Below are 22,107 nucleotides of genomic sequence, written 5' to 3' on the forward strand. Positions count from 1 at the left end.
ACCAGTCCACTGTTCCATGTCCAGTTCTAACTGTTGCTTCTTGACCTGCACACAGGTTTCTCAGGAGGCAGGTAAGGTGGTTTGGTATTCCCATCTTTTTAAGAGTTTTCCACAATTTATTGTGATCCACATAGTCAAAGACTTTCACGTGGGACTTCCCTGGTGGTCCAGTGGCTAAGACTCTGAGCTACCGATGCAGGGAGCCCTGGTTCTATCCCTGGCCGGGGAACTAGATCCCACATGCTGCACCTAAGAGTTCACATGCCTTAACACAGGTCAAAGATCCTGCCTGCTGCAACTAAGATCTGGTGCTAAGTCAAATAAATAAAAATATTTATTAGAAAAAAAAAAAGAACAACAACAACAAAAAAAGACTTTCACGTAGTCAGTGAAGCAGAGGTAGATGTTTTTCTGGAATTCCCTTGCTTTTTCTATGATCCAACAGATGTTGGCAATTTGAACCTGGGTAGCATGGATGAAAACCAGGAATTCTAGCCACTAGACCATTGGGGGCTAGACCCCAGAAGCAAAATGGCCCTGGCTCTTTCCCCGGTTTGAAAGCAAGATTGTTTCAAGGAGACAAAAACTGTGAAAATAGGTACAAAGTTTATTATTAGAGACACAGCACCATGTATAGGAAAGCACACTGGAAAATAGTTTGTTTATCTAACTCAAAAGCACAGCAGAGATACACACTCAGAGAGAAAGGGTATGGGCAACCTTTCTAATGAGGGAGAGTGCAATAAGTCAGAAACTAGGCAGAGACGTACACCCAGAGTGGAGTCGGGGGCGTCCTGAGTGAGGAAGAGCACAGTAAGCCAGAAACCAGGCAGAAACGCACACCCGGACAGAAGTGCAGACATCCTGAGTGAGGAGGAGTGCAGTAAAGAGGTGATGTAAATCATTTATATAGGACAGTCCTTCCGGGTCTTTGTTTATACCTTTGGCCAGTTATCTTGTTTCTTTCTTTACACCTGACTGGTCCATGGACCCTCCCCAAGATGCGTGTGCAAATTTTTGCTAAGATGGATCCCACTGCAGAGGCCTATGGGTGCATGTCCACATTTATTATGGGGTGGGGCCCCCTCCCTTTCTGACCCCCAAGAAGCCTTCCTGTGCATGTGCAGACAGGGAAGTCTTCCTTGACCTGAAGAGTGGGCACCTTATCTCTTTAGCAGAGCTCAGCTTTTGCCATAGCTTTATCCTTGGAATGTCTGGGTGAGGCCAAAGGCTCAGTTTTACTCTACTTGACAAACACCAGGTGTCAGGCCCAGAGACCCGCTGTCTCCTACCTCAGCACCAATTCAATATCTTCAGACCAGGCAGAAGTTTGTGGAAAGTTGGAGGAGCAGGCAAAGGGAGCCCCACTAGTGTTTTATTTTCTGTTCTTAGAAGCTGCCATATAATACTTCTACTTATAGCCCACTAGCAAGAGTTTAGATACATGGTCACATCTAGTGCAAGGAGGGTGAGAGATGTCATTTATTTATTTTTTATAATTTTATTTATTTATTTTTTATTTTGGTTGCACTCGATCTTCGTTGCTGCTTGGGGGCTTTGTCCAGTTGAGGCAAGTGCAGACGAGTCTTTGCTGCGGGGTGTGAGCTTCTCATTGCGGCAGCTTCCGTTGGCGGAGTTCCAGGTCCTAGGCATGTGGACTTCAGTGTTCGCCTCTCACAGGCTCTAGAGCGGGGGCTCAGTAGTTGTGATGCAAGAGCATAGTTGCCCTCCAGCATAGGGGGTCTCCCCGGCCAGGGATTTAACCGGGGTTCCGACATTGGCAGGCAGATTGCCATGCCCTGTACTGCCAGGGAAGTCCTGAGAGATGTTCTGTTCATGCTGGTGACTGTGTGCCCTTTTAGTGATATTACCGTGGGAAAGAAAGGAGACAGCTTGTTCATTATAAGGCAACTAATAGGATTCATGTGTAGATTCAAGGCATCATGAGTGGTAACCAAGTATTTCTTTTTTTTTAACCAGTGATTTCTTTCAAAACTCTCAGAGCTATTCTCACATAGCTAGAAGACACCTTCACTTTGGTCTGCCTTTGACCCATTCCCAACTCTTCAACCACCAGATATAGTGCTTAAACTTAGAAGTGGAGTCAAGATTCCTAGATTCAGACCCAGACTACCCTCCCTCTGAGCTGCACCACTTTTTCTGGCAAGTTACTTTTTTTTTTTTTCTGGCAAGTTACTTTAACCTAGTCTCAGTTTCCTTGACCGTAGAATGATGGATACCAACAGTGTTATAGCAGAGTATGTTTACAAGGATGAACTATGAATTTGCATGTAAAGAAGCAGTGTCAGGTGCATAATAAACTTAATAAGTGATCAACAACAATTTACCATTCAGTAGCTCTTTGCTGCCTAAAGGCTTAACTTCTCAGCACATGAGAGTCTTCCAGAATGTGTTGTGGTGCCTCTAGAGGGTCCCACTCCCCATTGTATGGTCCCTCACTTATTCATTTTTTAAAATAACATTGTTTCCAATTAAAAAGTAATACAACCCAATCATTTTACCTTTGGAATCTATCTTAGAAACTGGTTGAAGGCACAGAGATGAACCTGTGTGCTGCCATTGTTGTAAGAGTAACAAATTGGGAAAACAACCTTTGGGAAGAGAACATGTTAAAAGTCAGGAAGAGAAAGATGAATACCATATGATATCACTTCTATGTGGAATCTAAAATACAACACAAAGGAGCATATCTATGACACAGAAACAGACTTACAGACATAGAGAACAGACTTGTGGTTGCCAAGGGGGTGAGGGGAAGGAAGGACTGGAAGTTTGGGATCAGCAGATGCAAACTATTATATACAGGATGGATAAACAGGGTCCTACGATATAGCACAGGGACCTATATTCAATATCTTGTGATAAACCATAATGGAAATGAATATGAAAAGAATATATATGTATATAACTGAGTCATTTTACTGTACAGCAGAAATTAAGCCCAACATTATAAACCAACTATAAGTTCAATAAAAAATTTAAAAATACTACAAAACAGCCAGACTCTGGAATCCCATGAAGTCATTTCAAGTCCCAGATTGACCTCTTCTGAAATCGCTCTTCCTTTATCTGCCTCCAGCCTTCCTGAGGGGGTCTCAAACATTCTGCTCTTGTTCCTGTTGTGGGACTTCTACATGAGTCCTTTCCTCAGCTTGGCATATTCTGTCCCTGACAAATTTCTTTTGGATATGGCTTTCCCTAATCCATTTTTCCCAATCTAAAAGAGTTCCTCAGCTTATCTCTAGCACATTAATTAATTAATTTACTAAAAATTATTATTAACTAATTCATTAATTTACTGTCTGTCTCTCCCAACTGGAACATAAATGTCAGGAGAGTGGCACCTTAGTCTTGTTTATCATTCTCATGACAACCAAACCTGCTACAGAGTGGTGATTCAATGCATATTTGTTAAATAAATAATATTAGCTATACTTATTAAGTGCTTTCTATTTTCTGGGCATTGTTTTATGTCCTTTAAGTATATTAATATATATAGAATCCCTACAACAATTCTATGAGGCAGTTGCTATCATATTATATCATTTTACAGATGAGGCTATTGCCTAAGGCCAAGTGGTTAATAAATTGCAGAGCTGAATTTCAACCTAGGGAGTGGGTTCAGATCTTGTGACCTTAACCCCTACACAACATGTAGCTGAAGCAGGGCTCAGGGCACAATTTATAACTGTAAATGCCTAGTTTTAAAACAAAGAAAGATCTTAAATCAAGTACTTAAACTTCTGCCTTAAGGAACTAGAAAAAAAAGGGCAAATAAAACCCAAAAGAAGGAGAAGGAAGGAAATAATAAAGACTAGAGCAGCAAACAAATGAACTAAAGAGCAGAAAAACAATAGCGAGCATCAATAAAACCAAAAGTTTTTTTAAAAGATCAACAAAAATGATACACTTTTGGCTAGACTGACCAGAGAAAAATAAAATTAAAATTTCTATAATCACAACTAAAAGAAGGGACATTAATACTAAACTTACAGAAGTAGGAAAGATTATAAGAGGATACCATATGGGGACACCCTGCTCAAAGGGTACTAATCTGCAGTTATAAGATGAATAAGTCCTGGGGATCTAATGCGCAGAATGAAACTACGCCCAATATTATGCTTTGTACTTGAAATTTGCTAAGAGAATAGACTTTGGACTTCCCTCATGGCTCAGATGGTAAAGAATCCGGATGCAATTCAGGAGACCCGGGTTCGACCCCTGGGTCAGGAAGATCCCCTGGAAAAGGGAATGGCTGCCCATTCCAGTATTCCTGCCTGGAGAATTCCATGGACAGAGGAGCTAGTGGGCTACAGTCCATGAGGTTGCAAAGAGTCATACATGACTGAGTGACTAAAACTTTTAATTTTTTTTTTTTCATCCTCACCACACATATGCAAAAAAACTAACTATCTGAGATAATGGATGTGTTAATTAACCTGACTGTGGTAATCATTTCCCAAAGTATACATAGGTTAAATCATCATTTTGCACACCTTTAATGTATAAAATTTCATTTGTAAATTATACATCCATAAAGCTGGAGAATACTATGAACAACTGTACTGCAACAAGTTAGATAATTTAGATCAAATGGGCAAATTCTAGAAAAGCACAACTATTGAAACTCCCAGAAGAAGAAGTTGAGGACTTCCCTAGTGGCTCAGTGGTAAAGTATCTGCCTGCCAGGGCAGAAGACACGAGTTTGATCTCTGGTCCAGGAGGATCCCACATGCCTCAGAACAATTAAGCTCATGTGCCACAACCACTGAGTCTGTGCCCTAGAGCCTGTGCTCTGCAACAATAGAAGCCACCACAGTAAGAAGCTCACGCGCTGGAACAGAGGAGCCCCTGCTCGCCACAACAAGAGAAAGCCCATGAAGCAACAAAGCCCAACACAGCCAACTAAAAATAAATAAAGTTATTTCAAAACAGAAGAACCTGGGCTTCCTTTGTGGCTCAGTTAGTAAAGTATCCTCCTGAAATGCAGGAGACCTGGGTTCAATCCCTGGGTTGGGAAGATGCCCTGGAGAAGTGAAAAGCTACCTACTCCAGTATTCTGGCCTAGAGAATTCCATGAACTGTACAGTCCACGGGGTCACAAAGAGTCGGATGTGACTTTAAAAAAAAAAAAAGAAGAAGCTGAAAATGTAATAGGCCTATTGTAAATAAAGATATCCAATTAATAATTTAAAATGTCCCACAAAGAAAAGTTCAGTCTCAGATGGCTTCACTGGCAAATTTGACTAAACATTCAAAGAAGAATTACTACCAATTATGGTAGGTGGAATAAAGGCTCCCCAAAGATACCCTTGTCTGTCACAATTCAAAGAACCTGTGAATGTTAATTTATATGACAAAAGGAATTTTACAGATGTGATTCAGCCAAGAATCTGGAGATAGGGAGATGATCCCGGATTTTCTGAGTAGGCCTGATGTAGTTAGAAAGGTCCTTATAAGAAGGATGATGGAAGAGTCAGGGTTAGGATGCCACGTCAAGAAGGAAGCAGAGGGAAGCAGAGTCTGGAAAAGAAGCTACTACTCAACGGGCTGTGATGATGGAGAAAAGAGCCATGAGCAGCTTCTAGAAGCTGGAAAAGACAAGAAGCAGAAAGATTCTCTCCTGGAGGGCTTCCCTGGTGGTGCAGTGGATAAGAATCCACCTGCCAATGCAGGGGACATGGGTTTGATCCCTGATCCAGGAAGATCCCACGTGCTGCAGAGGAACGAAGCCCATGTGCCACAAGTACTGAGCCCATGTGCTGCGACTACTGAAACCCATGCACCTAGAGCCCATGCTCTGTAACAAGAGAAGCCACTGCAATGAGAAGCCCATGCAGCTCAATGAAGAGTAGCCCCCACTTGCTACAACTAAAGAAGGCTCCAGTGCAGCAACAAACCTCAGCAAAGCCAAAAATAAATAAATAAAATAAAACGAAAGCAGTGTGTGAAAAAAAAAAAAAAACAGGTTCTTTCCTGGAGCCTCCAGAAGGAAGTGGTCCTATTACACCTCAATTTTTGCACCTTTTTAAAAAATTATTATTTTTATTATTCTTTTTTGGCCGTGCCTTGCAGCATGTGGGATCTTAGTTCCCTGACCAGGGATCAAACCCATGACATTGGAAGTAGGAAGTCTTAACCATTGGACTGCCAGGGAAGTCCCTCACTTTTCTACTTTTGGATGTTCAATCTCCAGAATTGTAGAGGAACACATTTGTCAATTTAAGCCACTAAGTTTGTGATAACATGTTACAGCAGCAAAAGGAAACGACTACATCAACCTTCCAAAGGTTGGAAGGGCCAACTCTTCCAAAAACAGGAGAGAAAACGTCCCAGTCATTGCATGAGGCCAGTATTACTCTGATATCAAAACTAGAGAAAGACATCACAAGAAAAGAAACCTACAGACCAATATCCCTCACAAATTTAGATACAAAAATCCTGAACAAAATACTAGCAAAATGAACCCAAAAGTATATAAAAAGGAAAGAATGAATATATGTGTATAACTCAATCACTTTCTGTACAGCAGAAATTAGCATAATGTTGTAAATCAACTATATTTCAATAAATAAGTAAATAAATACAAATAAAAAATATGTAACAAGGATTATACACCATGATCAAGTGGGATTTATTCCAGGAATACAGAGTTGGTTTAATATCTTGGGCAGAAAGGAGTAAACACATGGAATTTAAGACTGCTATCCTTAGAAATGCTGGTTTGCAAGGTGGGCCCTTGGCTGGCATCTGGGAATGGGAATTTCAGGACTGGTAAGTGCAGCTCACTGTGCCTATACTATGTATACAAATAATGCAGTTTATGCTAACTAAATACCTGCTTTTCTTCTAAGAGTCTGGAATTTTGGTCCATGCTAGACAAAGGGTGCCTAAATGACCAGTCTTTATTAAAAACCTTGAACGCTGAATTTCAAATGAGTTTCTGTGGTAAACAACATCTCATGTGTTGTCAGGACTTGGAGATGTTAGGCATGTCTCCACTTGAAGAGCACTCTGAAAGTTTGTGTTGGTTTCCTCTGGACTTTGCCCCACGTACTGTTCCTCTTTGCTGATTTCACACTGTATCCTTCCACTATAATAAAACTTAGCTGTGAGTATGACTACATACTGAATCCTGTGAGTCTTCTTTGTGAATCTGGACCTTGAAGATGGTCTTGTGGATTTATTTGAAAATCAATTAGTGTAATATAGCACATGGATAAAATAAATGACAAAAACCATATGATCATCTTGATAGATACAGAAAAAAGCATCTGACAAAATCTACCAGTTTAATAATAAAAATACTCAACAAACTAAGAATGGAAGGTAATTTTCACAACCTAAGAAAGGGAATCTATGAAAAACCCATCATAATTAACAACAAACTTAATTGTGAAAGACTGAATGATATACTGTTCGATCACTGCAGATGGTGACTACAGCCTTGAAATTAAAAGACGGTTGTTCCTTGGAAGAAAAGCTATGATCAACCTAGATAGCATATTAAAAAGCAGAGACATTATTTTGCTGACAAAGGTCCATCTAGTCAAAGCTATGGTTTTTCCAGTATAGATGTGAGAGTTGGACCATAAAGAAAGCTGAGCACGAAAGAATTGATGCTTTTGAATGCTGTTGGAGAATACTCTTGAGAGTCCCTTGGACTGCAAGGAGATCCAACCAGTCAATCCTAAAGGAAATCAGTTCTGAATATTCATTGGAAGGACTGATGCTGAAGCTGAAGCTCCAATACTTTGGCCACCTGATGCGAAGAGCCAACTCATTGGAAAAGACCCTGATGCTGGGAAAGAGTAAAGGCGGGAGGAGAAGGGGACGACAGAGAATGAGATGGCTGGATGGCATCACCGACTTGATGCACATGAGTTTGAGCAAGCTCCAGGAGTTGGTGATGGACAGGGAGGCCTAGCGTGCTGCAGTCCATGGGGTCGCAAAGAGTCGGACACGACTGAGCTACTGAACTGAACGGAATGATATACCCCTAAGATCAAGAACAAGACAAGAATGCCCACTGTCGTCACTTCTATTTAACATTGTTTTGGAGGTTCTAGATAGGCTAATCCGGCAAGGAAAAAAGTTCATCCAGGTGCTCACTTTAGCAGCACATATACTAAAATTGGAATGATACAGAGAATATTTGCATGGCCCCCAGGCAAGGATGACACACAAATTCATGAAGCATTCCGAATTATTTATTTATCTGTGGCTGTTCTGGGTCTTTGTTGCTGCTCGGGCTTTTCTCTAGTTGTGGGGAGCGAGTGCATTCTCCAGTTGTTGTACAAGGGCTTCTCGTTGCAGTGGATTCTCTAGTTGTGCAGCACGGTCTCTAGGACACTCAGACTTAAGCACCTGCAGCTAGAGGGCTCAGTAATTTCAGCTCCTGTACTCTAGAGCACAGGTTCAATACTTGTGGCCCACAGGCTAAGTAGCTCTGAAAATGTGGGATCTCCCTGGATCAGGGATGGAATTCCTGTCTCCTGCATTGGTAGGTGGATTCTTTACCACTGAGCCATCAGGGAAGCCCACATGTTTTTAATTATTAGAGAAATGCAAATCAAAACTACAACAAGGTGCCAGAGAGAGACTGGTCTGAATGGCCATTATTTTAAAAATCTACAAATAAGCTGGAAAGGGTGTGGAGAAAAGGGAAGCCCCCTACATCATTAGTGGGGATGTAAATTGGTGCAGCCATTATGGAAAACTATCAAGAAAGTGAAAAGATACCCTCATCCAGAATATGTAAAGAGCATTTACAACTCAATAGTAAAAGGACAAATAACTTTAAAAGTGGGCAACGTATTTGAAAATATATTTCTCTAAAGAAGATTTATAAATCAACAATAAATACAGGAGAACATTTTCAACATCCTTAGCCATCAGGGAAATGCAAATCAAAACCATAACAAGATACTACTTCCCGTCCACTAGGTTTGTTGTTGTTGCTCAGTCACCAAGCCGTGTTCCACTCTTTGTGATGCCATACACTGCAACACACTTGGGTTCCCTGTCCTTCACAGGGATACCATCAACCATCTCATCCTCTGTCACCCCCTTCTCTTGCCCTCAATCTTTCCCAGCACCAGGGTCTTTTCCAGAGAGTTGGCTCTTTGCTTTCTTCGCATCAAGTGGCCAAAGTATTGGAGTTTCAGCTTCAACATCAGTCTGTCCAATGAATAGTCCTTCCACTAGGTTGGCTGTAGTCAAAGATAGACAATGACAGGTGTTGGTGAGGATATGGAGGACTTGGAATCCTCATACACTGCTGGTAGAAATGTAAAATAAGGCGGTTCTGTGGCAAATAGTTAAGTGGGTCCTCAAAAAGTTAAACATAGTGGAAACAATATGAATGTCCATCACTGGATGAACGGATAGAGAAAATATGGTATACCCACACAGTGAAATATTATTTGGCTATTAAAAAGGAGGTACTGATACATACTACAACAAGGATAAAACTTGAAAGCATAAAACATCACCATTATAGTCACAGAAAGTCACATATTGCATGATCCCTTTTTTTTTTTTTTTTTTTTGGCTGCCCCACCGGCTAGCAGGATTTTAGTTCTCTGACCAGGGATTGAACCCAGGTCTTTGGCAATGAAAGTGTGGCATTCCAGCCACTGGACATCCAAGGAATTCCCTGTATGAATGATCCCATTTTATGAAATGTGAAGAAATAAGCAAATTCATAGAGACAGAAATAAGATTAGTTTCTAGGGCCTGTTGAAGTTAGGGGGAAGTGGGGAGTGACTGTTAATGGGTATGGGGTTTCTTTGAGGGGTGATAAAAATGTTCTAAAATTGACTATAGTGGTGATGGTTGCACAACTCCGTTGATATATTGAAATTCATAGAATTGTACACTCTGAGTGGATGAATGGTATGGTGTGAATTATATCTCAATACAGTTCAAAAAATGGCAAGGAAGCAATCAGGCGTGACTCCTGAGAGGAGAGGCTGGAGCAGGAGAAATAAATTGAAAGTTACTGGGCCACAGATGGGGATGGGAGAGATCTAACAGGGGAGATGAGTAGGTGGTAAGAGGATTTGGGATCAAGTCCTGGGACCTTTCCTTGCTGGAAATGAGGAAAGGAGGGGAGTTCAGGAAAGAAGGCCAAATAGGAGCAGACAATGGGGTGGGAGATACCCGTGTGATGTGGGCCAAGGGAGAGGAGTGTTTTGTGAAAGGGGAAGGGCCGAGTATGTCCCAGACAGTGGATTGGGCAGGAAAGTGCAAGCAGGAAGTAGGGCTAACCCCAGACTGTCTGCCCTCTTTGGCAAAAAGCCCATAGTGGGCCCTGCTGAAGCCCCCCTGAAGCAGTCGGGGATGGAGTTAGGTGAAGGGGTAGGAAAAAGAGCATGGTTTGGTGTTCAGCACTAGGGCAGTCTCAGCCTGGCTGCTCACTGCCTACGTGACCTTAGAAAGACAGCAGACCTGCTTCCTCAGCTCCCAAATGGGGCTAGTTGTTGTTCAGCTGCTCAATCACATTCGACTCTTTGTGACCCCATGGACTGTAGCCCTCCAGGCAGCTCTGTCCTCCACTATCTCCTGGAGTTTGCTCAAATTCATGTGCATTGAGTCAGTGATACTATCTAACCATCTCATCCTCAATCGCCCTCTTCTCCTCCCCTCAATCGTTCTCAGCGTCTTTTCCAGTGAGTCGGATCTTTGCATCAAGTGGCCAAAGTATTGGAGCTTCAGCTTCAGCATCAGTCCTTCCAATGTATATTCAAAGTTGACTTCCTTTAGGATTGACTAGTTTGATCTCTTTGCTGTCTAAGGGACTCTCAAGAGTCTTCTCCAGCACCACAGTTCCAAAGCATCAATTCTTCGGCGCTCAGCCTTCTTTACAGATCAACTATCACAACTGTACACAACTCCTGGAAAAACCATAGCTTTGACTAGACAGACGTCTGTCGACAAACTGCCTTTTAATACGTTGTCTAGGTTTGTCATAGCTTTCCTTCCAAGGAGCAAACGTCTTTTAATTTTATGGGGCCGGTACTGCTGGCCTTTTAGGGCTGATTGAGGAGATGAAATATTGTACCCTCTGCAGATTGCCTGACACATAGCACTTCAGTTGTTAAAAGCTCTGGCTCCGGAGACAGGCAGCTAGCTGTGTGATCTTGGCCTGTTTCCTTCACTTCTCTGAACCTCAGTTTTCAGGAGATTCAGGGACATCTGAGTCAAAACCACCTCACTGGCTTGTTGCAGGAGATAGATGAGAAAATGCAATGAAAGCACTTGGGAAGGGGCCCGGACACAGTATGGGCTTCACGAAGAGCTGGTTGTTCCCTTCTGCTCTCAGCCCCTGCCCCATGCACGCCCAGGCTGGGTGACAGTCAGGGTCACCGGGGAGCAACTCCCACTAACAATGTTCCTGAAGGAGCGGACTCCCTGCTCCTAGACAACCACTCAGCTCTGCCAGCCTGGTATCAGTGGGCCACGGAGAAGATTGAGACCGAGGGTAGAGGCTGGGCCTTAGCTGGAGCGGGGTGAGGGGTGGATGTATGCCTGCCCGCGGGGTGCGGGGACTGTCGCCTCTCCTAGGGTACTGGCTCCCAGACCCGCAACATGATCACTGCCTTGACCCCGGGAGGGAACAACTGCACTGAGGCCATCCCGTGACGCGAGTCCCTCAGTAAGGCCCCCTTAACCTTGAGCAGCTGCCGCGTGCAGGGCCAACAGCTGGGCCCCGCGGCCCATAAATCACTGATGGCCCAAGCCAGCCAGCGCGAGCCGCGGGGCGGCTGCCAGGGGTGGGGGTGGGGAAGTGGGCGCAGGCAGAGGCTCAGAAACACTCCCCCTTCCCCCCGCCCCCGAGCCGTTCCATTCAAGCCCAGGGTGGCGGCTTTGTAGGCTTGCTGGGCAAACTTTCCTTGAATCCACTGAGGTCTTCCTACACCACAGACCCCGCACACGGGGACGCAGAGTGGATGTCCGGGGAGGCTACACCCGTCTTCCAGCCGGAGGCCCCGCGCATCTTGCCTGCGTTCTGGCGGGCGAACCGGGGGCGCACAGGAAGTCAGCTAATCCTGCGGATTCCACAGATGCGCCCAAACATGCTCCCTGCCGCGGCCACCGGGCAGAGGCGGGGAGACCACCACCCAGGGGACTCGGACACACGCCCCGGGGCGATGTTAGTGCAGGGCACCAGAAGACAGCCTGGATTTTTCCATTATCTGATGAGAGTGCATTCCAGACCGTTCATCCACGTGTTTACTTTGCTCCTGTGTGATTTGTCTAGAAATGTCTGTAATGGCATTTTCCCTTTAACATTGTAACAGGCCTCGGAGAGGAGAAGAGTGTTAACCTTTATTTGCCATTAGACTCCTCACAGCAAAAAACTGGCAGGTGGTGGAAACGCACATGGTCGTTAACACGACCTTTTGGCAATCTGCCCCACTTGTTTAGGTCTTGAAAAGACTGGAAGGAAAAGTACAAACATGGAAACAGTTGTTTGGGCTGGTGGGGTGATTTGCTTTTAATTGTCCCTGGCAAAATGAATCTATGGGTGGGGAGGACGGTAGCCCTGGTGACTGGTGGTGGCTGGGCGGGGTTTCTTGGGGTGTCAGTGATGTTCTATGGTCCATACAGGAGTAGGTTGTTACCTGGGTTATTGTTGTTCAGTTGCTCAGTCATGTCTGACAGTGACCCCAGGGACTGCAACACGCCAGGCTCCCCTATCCATCACCAACTCCCAGGAGTTTACCCAAACTCATGTCCATTGAGTTGATGATGCCATCCAACCATCTCATCCTCTGTTGCTCCCTTCTCCTCTGGCCCTCAATCTTTCCCAGCATCAGGGTCTTTTCCAATGAGTCGGCTCTTCGCATCATATGGCCAAAGTATTGGAGATTTGGCTTCTGCATCAGTCCTTCCAATGAGTATTCAGGGTTGATTTCCTTTAGTATTGACTGGTTTGATCTCCTTGCTTTCCAAGGGATGCTCAAGAGTCTTCTCCAACACCATGATTACCTGTGTAAGTTTGCTCTATTCACCTATCTGGACACTTACCATTTGTGTACTTTGCTGTAAATTTTACTTTAATAGAATGTTTGCTTTCACAAATGATTGTGAACAGTATCTTCTTATTTGTAAACAGTAAGATATTTTCAAAGGTACTCATAGAGTGAAAGGGAATTGACTGATTACCGAAGCCAATTCCCCTGCTGCGCTGATGAGAAAGGAAGAGTCAGAATGAAACTGTTCACCCAGACCCACGGAGTCAGAGGCTGAACCAGAAAAGGGAGCTCAAAACCCCCTCATTTCTATTCTACCAAACCAGGTGACCTCTGCAAGCCTGGATTAAGAAAACTTTTAGTGGATCATGGTTTTTTTAAAAAAGAATAGTGACAACATTTAAAAATTAATATGGTGTCACTTTAGTTTTTGGATTGGTTATATGTAAAAAAGCTACAAAATTTAAAAAGTTACCAAAAAAGTATATGCTGCAAAGTGTCAGTCCCATTCTTAGGGACTCTGTCCCACCCCAGCCCAGGTACCATTGCAGAGACTTCTGGGCATCTTTATGGAGCCAGTCTGTGTGTGATTAACATGCTTTTCTTATTCACATGAAGGGAACACACTGAACACACCGTTCTACACCTCATTCCCATCACTTCATAACTCACACTGAACCTTGTTCATTTTACCGCCTGAGCCACCAGGGAAGCTCTAACGCTGTTCATTTGAATACCCTTAGCTGCTGCCCAACCACACCCCTGCCTTTTAAAGGCTATAGAGTGCTCCTTTGTAAGGACTATTTAAACAAATCTTCTATTAGTGGACATTTAGACTGGTTCTAATCAGTTGATATTAGATCGATGCTGCAATATATAGACTTTTTCATGTTATTTGGCAAAAGTGTACATAGATTATAGGATAAATTCCTGGAAGCAGTAGTAGCTCAAGGGTGCATCCACTTAGAATTTTACTAAATATAGCCAAATTGCTAGCCTAAACTGTGTCATCTTACAGTCTCATAAACAAGGTACCAGAGGACCTGTTTCCCTCTACTCTTGCGACACAGTGTTTTCAAATTCTTTGGATGGTGCCGATCTGATAAATTCAAAAGGGTATGTCAGGCTGATTATCATGTATGATTCTCTTATTCTAGGCAGACTGAACATTTTTTCATTTGTTTGAATCATTTGTTTTTTCACTGTGAGAACCATCTGTCCATATCCTCTGTCCATTTCTCTATTCTTTTTTTTTCTATTTTTTCAATTCCATTTTAAATTGAGTTGTTGGCTTTGTATTATCAGATTTTCATCTGGGAATGTCATTTGTAGAGTGAAAAAAAATCACACTCCTTGAGCACAAAAGTCAGTTATACTTTGTGTGTTCCTTTCATGGTTTCTTCCAGGAGCATACATGCTTTGACACTGTTACAACTAATTAATAGTATCTACCGTTTAGTGGAGACTTCCCAGGTGGCTCAGTGGTAAAGAATCCACCTGCCAATGCAGGAGACTCAGATTTGATCCCTGGTTCGGGAAATATCTCATGGAGGAGGAAATGGTAACCCATTCCAGTATCCTTGCCTGGAGAATTCCATGGACAGAGAGACGCCTGACAGGCTACAGTCCATGGGGTCGCCAAAGAGTCGGACATGACTTAGCGACTGAACAACAGCAATCATTTAGCGAGTACTTCCTGGTAGCCAGGCATTGTTCTAAGCAGTCCTAAGGGTACATGAAATTTCTAGTTCTGCTTTTTCACATAATGCAGCAGGAGTGGTTTTCATGTCGCAACATTGTCTTTATGACTCTCACTTGCAATGGCTACTTAGCAAGCTGTCAAGATAGTGGCTATCCTATCATGGAATCAGCTGTTTTCTAACTGTTAACTTTCAGTTGCATCTATTGCTTTATCATTTCTGATTAGTAAACTCTTCAAATATATTTTAATTAAATTAAATTATTTAATTTAATTAAATTCTTACACTGATGTTGTAAGTTGCATCTTACTTTGCCTGCGTTGTCACTCGTGTGTCCAGGCTCCTCTGTCCATGGGATTTTCCAAGCAAGAACACTGAGGTGGGTTGCCATTTCCTTCTCCAGGGGATCTTCCCGACCCAGGGATTGAACCTGTGTCTCCTGCATTGACAGATTCTTTTATCACCGAGCCACCAGGGAAGGCCTCAAAGTGCATAGCAGGGCCTTGATTGATTTCGCCCATGCACAGCCAACTCAGAATTCAGCCTAGGCAGGATCTTTTTGCTTTGGAATAAAACAGAGCAGAACTGATGTCAGATGTGGGTGGAGACAGATCTGAAAGGAGCTTCCCACCCTGGTGATTAAGTTTCATCTGCTCTGTGAACCGACATCTAAATGATAATTATGGGGACAAGGTAAGCCAGCACTACCCAAAACTTGTTGTATTAATTGGTTGTGATTATAGATGATTCCCTATTTCCATGTTACAGAGCTTTCTTTCTTTCTTTTTTTTTTTTAGTTATAAAGTAGGCAGTGAGGAGAGCTGCAGGAGATGAAGAGTTTCCAGGGTGGGAGACAGAGGGGAGTGGAATTCTGAGGAAGAAAATGGGAGGAGGGGTGGGGAGGGTGGGGGAAGGGGACAACCAAAAGAGTGTGGATTGCCCTGGGTCCTTGTGACACAGCAAGCCCAGGAGGGCATCTGACCCGCTTTTAGGCGGGAATTCTGCTTTTAGGCAAGTTGGAACCCTTGCCTACACACCTGAATGGGTTCAGCCAAGACAGACAAAACTCTGTCGGTCCCCAGTACTCCAGAGTGAGGTGACCCACCCCTTCAAGCAAGGACCGGAGGCTGGCAAGTGGGGTTATTTCTTTGCTGTACTGGTGAATGGATGCTCAGCACCCCCAGGTCCTCATATCCAGGGAAGTCACCCCGCTCCTTCCCAGAGATTCCCACCCTGAACACCCAGGACACTGCTTGACTGTTCCAACCTGCACACAGGTTGTAGGTTGCAGCTTCTTGGTGTTTGTGGCTCTACTATCAACCACACAGCAGTTCAGTCTCCTGATACTCACCCATCTAGGCTGGCTTAAGTGGCAGATGATTGGGGCTGTTGTTGGTGTTTTGTAAACTCTGTCATTAAATCTGTGCTGTGCTGTGCTTAATCATTCAGTCATGTCCGACTTTTTACGACCCCATGGACTATAGCCCGCCAGGCTCCTCTGTCCATGGGGATTCTCCAGGTAAGAATACTGGAGTAGGTTGCCATGCCCTTCTCCAGGGGATCTTCCCAACCCAGGGATCGAACCCAGATCTCCTGCCTTGCAGGCAGATTGTTTACCAACTGAGCCACCAAGGAAGCCCAAGAATACTGTAGTGGGTAGTCTATCCCTTCTCCAGGGGTTCTCCCTGATCTAGGAATCGAACTGGGGTCTCCTGCGTTGTAGGCGGAATTCTTTACCAGCTGAGCTACCAGAGAAACCTTCATTAAATCTTCTTCACTTCAAAAAAGTGCACAGAAGTGGCCACCCCGTGGCTGTCTAGGTTCACACTTCTAGGTCCAGTTCTTTCTCCCTTGTCTTCCTCCTCGCCTACTGGACAAATGCAGAGATCACCAGAGGGAAGGGCCGGCAAGGGAAGGAGGTGTGTCCACAGAGAGGCTCAGCAGTGAGCAAAGCAGTGGTCCTTCATTCTTTTTTAAGATTTTTTCTTGGACTTCCCTGGTGGTACAGTGGATAAGAATCTGCCTGCCAAAGCAGGGGACACAAGTTTGATCCCTGGTCCGGGAAGATGCCTCGCGGGGCAGCAAAGCTCGTGTGCCACAACTACCGAGACTGCCCACCTAGAGCCTGGGCTCCACAACAAGAGAAGCCACCGCAGTAAGAAGCCCATGCACCGCAAGGAGGAGTAGTGCCCGCTTGCTACAACTAGAGAAAGCCCTTGCTCAGCAACGAAGACCCAGCACAACCAAAAATAAAACAAATAACTTTTTTTTTTTAAGATTTTTTTTTCTTGATGTGGACCATTTTTAGTCTTTATGGAACTTGTTACGTTATCGCTTCTGTTTTATGCTCTGGTTTTTTGGCTGGGAAACACGTGAGATCTTAAGCTCCCCAATCAGGGATAGAACCCACACCCCCTGCATTGGAAGGCGAAGTCTCAACCACTGGATCCTTCACTATGGCATTGCTCTTCACAGCTGGCTGTACAGGTCCCTCCCTTGCTGGTGCCACCAGCCTGGGGTCACACAGCCAGGGTGGCGGATCTAGACACAAGCTCCAGTATTCTCATACCCAATCTGTGGCTCTTTTTCCTGCAATCAAGAGAGGGAATCCAGGGAATCATAGGAGAGGTGAGTCTCCAGGGAGAATGGGGGACAGCAGGGGGGTCACTGCTCAGCTGTGCTACGCCAGGTGCCAGGCTATGCCAGCCAGCTCAGCTTCCTTCAACCCCAGCTTCCTGGACTCAAACTCACAGAACCCAGTACCGACCACAGTGTGTTGAAATGAGTCCGTGATTTGCCTGTCTCCTTGTAGTGATGCCTGCTTTTGTTTTCCAAGAACCTCTCTTTCCACTGGGAGGCTGACTCTATCCCATCCCATGGCAGGATGGTCACTCCCAGGGACTTGTTGCTGTTCAGTCACTAAGTTGTATCCAACTCTTTGTGACCCCATGGACTGCACACGCCAGGTTTCCCTGTCCTCCACTATCTTCCAGAGTTTGCTTAAATTTATGTTCATTGAGTTGGTGATGCTACCTAACCACTCCATCCTCTGCCGCCCTCTTCTCCTTTTGCCTTCAGTCTTTCCCAACAATGAGTCACCTCTTCCCATCAGATGGCCAAAGTATTAGAGCTTCAGCTTCAGCATCCTTCCAATGAATATTCAGGGTTGATATCCTTTAGGATTGACTAGTTTGATCTCCTGGCAGCCCAAGAGTCTCTCAAGTGTCTTCTCCAGCACCACAGTTCAAAAGCATCGATTCTTCAGCACTCAGCTTTCTTTATGGCCCAGGGCCTTGACTACCGCCTAACTATGGGACTGGGCCCAACAGTCAAGGTTTGGATAATGAAGGTGTCCAATCTCAACCCAGAGTGACTGGTCAGAGGAACATGCCGCCCTGTCTCGGCCAATCAGTTCTTTCCCATCCATCTTGCTCAGGGACACCAGGAGGGACAGGATTGTACTTTCAGGTTATGACCTTCGAAGGTGGGGGCTGGAGGTTGTGAGCAGCTGCCTTTCCCACCAGATGGAGAAGGTCTGGCTGTGGCCAGAAGGAATGGGACACACATTCGAGGAGAAATAGGGACAAGCAGGGTCAGGAAAAGGAGAGCCTTGCCCATCCTGTGCCTTCCAGCCATGCCTGGAGAATACCTCCCCTGGGCTTCACTGTTACCTGGTCACACAATTTCTACACCAACTCAAGAGGAAGGCCAGGTATATATTCTGACTAGAATCCAGAGTCACCAGTGATCAGAACTGTCAGAGTTACTGATTATTCTTAGCATAAGTGAAATGCCCAACCTCAGTGAATCAGTAGTGAAAGAAGTGAAGGTGTTAATCGCTCAGTCATGTCAGACTCCTTGTAACCCCATTGACTGTAACCCTCCAGGCTCCTCTGTCCATGGGATTCTCCAGGGAAGAATACTGGAGTGGGTAGCCGTTCTGTTCTCCAAGGGATCTTCCCAACTCAGGGATCAAACCCAGGTCTCCTGCATTGCAGGCAGATCCTTTACTGTCTGAGCCACCAGGAAAGCCTGGTGAAGTGAAGCGAAATACCCAAATGAAGTGAATTTCAAGTGAAATGCCCAACATCAGTGAATCAGTAGAGCACAGTGCTTAAGGGCACGGTTCTGAAAAGCCAGATTACCTGGCTTTGTGAATTCACTAGCAGTAGAAATTTGTCTATATTAATTGTCTTCCTCTAAACTTCATCCTTTTTATCTGTAAAATGGGGATGATAAAGATACTCTCATGATAAGTACTCAGTATAGGTGAGTTGCTATTTTCACATGATGGTTATTGTCTTGGCAGACATTAATAGTACCTGACATGTGTAGTGAAGTTTGACTTTGGTAATTTATTCCTTTGTTGCTTGTTATACTGTTAATGGGCTTCCCAGGTGGTGTTAGTGCTAAAGAACCTGCCTGCAATGCAGGTAGATGCTGGAGACAAAGGTTTGATCCCTGGGTAGGGAAGATCCCCTGGAGGAGGGCATGGCACCCCACTCCAGTATTCTTGCCTGGAGAATCCCATGGACAGAGGAGCTTGGCAGCTACAGTCCATTGGACTGCAGAGTTGGCTACAACTGAAGCGACTTCACACGCATGCATACAGTATTTTCATTTTAATATTTATTATATATGTTTGGATTGTGATGATAATTATTATAATATTATTATAATTATTATGATAATTGTTGGCTAATATTATTTTCTGCAATTGATATTTTTTGGAAGGCCCATGTGCCAGGTGGTGTGCTAAGTCCTCTATGTGGATGATCTCAGGGCAAGTATGAGAAATGGCAACCCACTCCAGTATTCTTGCCTGGGAAGTCCCAGGACACAACTTAGCAACCTAACAACAACAAATTGTCCTCTTATGCGCCAAATGCAGAGATGCACGCAATGCTATTACTGTTCTCATGACACTCACAGAAGAGAGAGGGAGCCAGTTGTGGACATGGAAACCAACAAATCCAAAGAAGAACAGAGTTATGGAAGATGCTGCAATGGTGAGCTGCATCATTTTGCCACTTAAGCTGGCAAGAGCAGAGACACCTCCACCCATGCATTTCCAGCACCAGACACAGCTCCTGGTACCCAGTTGGGGTTTAGTTAGTGTTGAATGAACAGAAGAGCCAGTGATGCTAGGGAAGGGCCCCCTGGGAATGTGTTCTTCAGGCTGGGGCTTGCAGAAAAGAGTTGCATTGGGTCGGGGGAGACTGAGTCTGAAAATTCCTGGCTTTGAGGAATTCAGATTTACTTTTAACATGGAAAACTTGAGGGATCTCACGCTAAAACCTGGGCTTGGGGGCCTCTCCCGGAAAGTTGGAAGATCTTGCAACCTGGGGCCCACAATTCTTCCAGGTGACTGTCTCTCTGCTGAGCCGCAGTGGCTCCCGCCAGGCATGAGCCTCGTTGTCCTTCAGTCATCTGCTCCTACTTTCCTGCCTGGTCCTCGAAGGCAGCTCTGTAGACTCTTGTATTGAACCCATGCTCCTCGGTTTCCTCGCTACTCTTATTTAGAAAGCTTTTAATTCAGCGATTCTCAACTTGAAGGGTGGGGAAAGATAGCCTCTTACACACTAGAAAGATTCTAGCACAAATCCTTCCCCCTGTCCTTCCTCTCCCCACGCACGATGAAGATCACTTTTGGAGGCCCAACCTCACCCCTGGCACACTGGCAGTGCTGAAGTGTGGAAATTCCACCCACGAAGTTTCCCTGATTCTGCGGGAAGATGTGTAGACTCTCATCTCACACACCAGCATCACCCCCTCCTCTCTAATCATCGCTAGAGCTTGTCACCTAGCAACACAGCATCCGTGGGGTAGCAACTGCTCACCAGTTCATTCATCCCTTCAACAGACACTGACTGAGGTGCTCCCACGCCCTGGATAGGCAGAGACTCAAAAAAGATGGTTGTGAGAATGAATGAAGATACAGGGATGAATGAGGCCCAAAAGGAGGTCAGACTCTGGAGAAAAAACAGATTAAAAAAAAAAAGATTTGTAATACAGATAGCTGTATGTATGCATATGTAAATTCCAAAGAGGAAGTGACAGTTCTATGCAGGGAAGTCAGAGACTGAAGATGGAATAGTTCAGTTAGGTCTTAAGAGAGGCAAGAGTTTGTTGGGACAGGAAGAAAGAACAGGAGAAACCACATTCCCGGGCACAGGAACATCACAGGCGAAAGCTCCAGGCATGTGGAACCACATGGCGGGTCTGAGGCCACGGGGAAGTATCGATATCAACAGAGCAGAGAATGTACCAAGATTCTGAAAAACATACATCCATGAAGGGTCAAGCCAGTCTCAACATTCAGAGAATAAGATCGGGGTTTCCTTTGAGAAAGAGGGTAGACTCGCATCCCTGCACAGCCCCCTCTGAGCACAGGGCCTGGACTGCGCCGGTCAGGAGAATGTTTGCAGAATAAAATTGAAGGTGAAACAAACCCAGGAAGGGAAAACAGGAACCATCCACACACCAGGCACAGTCAAGGCGCCGCCTGAAAGTGAAAGTCTCTCAGTCGTGTCCGACTCTTTGCAACTCCATGGGCTCATCTGTCCATGGAATTCTCCAGGCCAGAATGCTGGAGTGTGCATAGCCGTACCCTCCTCTTGGGGATCTTTCCAACCCAGGGATCGAACACAAGTCTCCCACATTGCAGGTGGATTCTTTACTGTCTGAGCGACTAGGGAAACCCAGATGCTTCCTGGGTGCTTCCCAAACACTTTCTTATAGTAAGTCCTCTACACATGAACGAGTTCCATTTCGAGAGTGAGTTTGTTAAATCCAATTTGTTCATAACTCCAACAAAGTTAGCCTAGGTACCCAACTAACACAATCAGCTTTATAGGACTGTACAAGGTTTAGAATACTTTTCACACAAATCACATGTTCATTAAAAAACAAACACAAAAAATAAAGAAAACATTTTTAATCTTACAGTACCTCCAAAAGTACAATAGTACAGTATGACAGCTGGCATACAGGGGCTGGCACACATGTTTGCATCTTTGAAAGTCTGCAGCTTGAAGATTCATGTATAGGGAACTCACTGTATCTGTTTCCTTCTGGGGAAGGGGACGACAGAGGACAAGATGGTTGGATGGCATCACCGACTCAATGGACATGAGTTTGAGCAAGCTCCAGGAGATGGTGAAGGACAGGGAAGCCCGGCGTGCTGCAGTTTATGGGGTCACAAAGAGTCAGACATGACTGAGCGACTGAACAACACCATGACAGCCGGCATACAGGGGCTGGGCGCACGTTGGCATCATGTGTGCGACCCGTCTCACTGTGTTCTTAATTGTGCTGTCCTGTTTGCTCCATTCATTAATTCCTTTATTCATTTCTAGGCAGGAAAACAGAGACAAAACTAGCTGTTTTAGCAGGGAGAAACTAAT

The 22,107-nt window shown here is 44.7% G+C and overlaps 1 non-coding gene across 1 annotated transcript; it reads left to right on the forward strand.

Annotated features, from left to right (window-relative positions):
- The first annotated feature begins 8,125 nt into the window (after nucleotides 1-8,125).
- Nucleotides 8,126-8,232, forward strand: LOC122424097. Its single transcript, XR_006264297.1, has one exon. It is a non-coding gene; the product is annotated as a U6 spliceosomal RNA (small nuclear RNA).
- The last annotated feature ends 13,875 nt before the right edge of the window (nucleotides 8,233-22,107 follow it).

The sequence above is a fragment of the Cervus canadensis genome, chromosome 21 (genome assembly GCF_019320065.1).
Source record: "Cervus canadensis isolate Bull #8, Minnesota chromosome 21, ASM1932006v1, whole genome shotgun sequence".
NCBI classification, from domain to species: domain Eukaryota; kingdom Metazoa; phylum Chordata; class Mammalia; order Artiodactyla; family Cervidae; genus Cervus; species Cervus canadensis.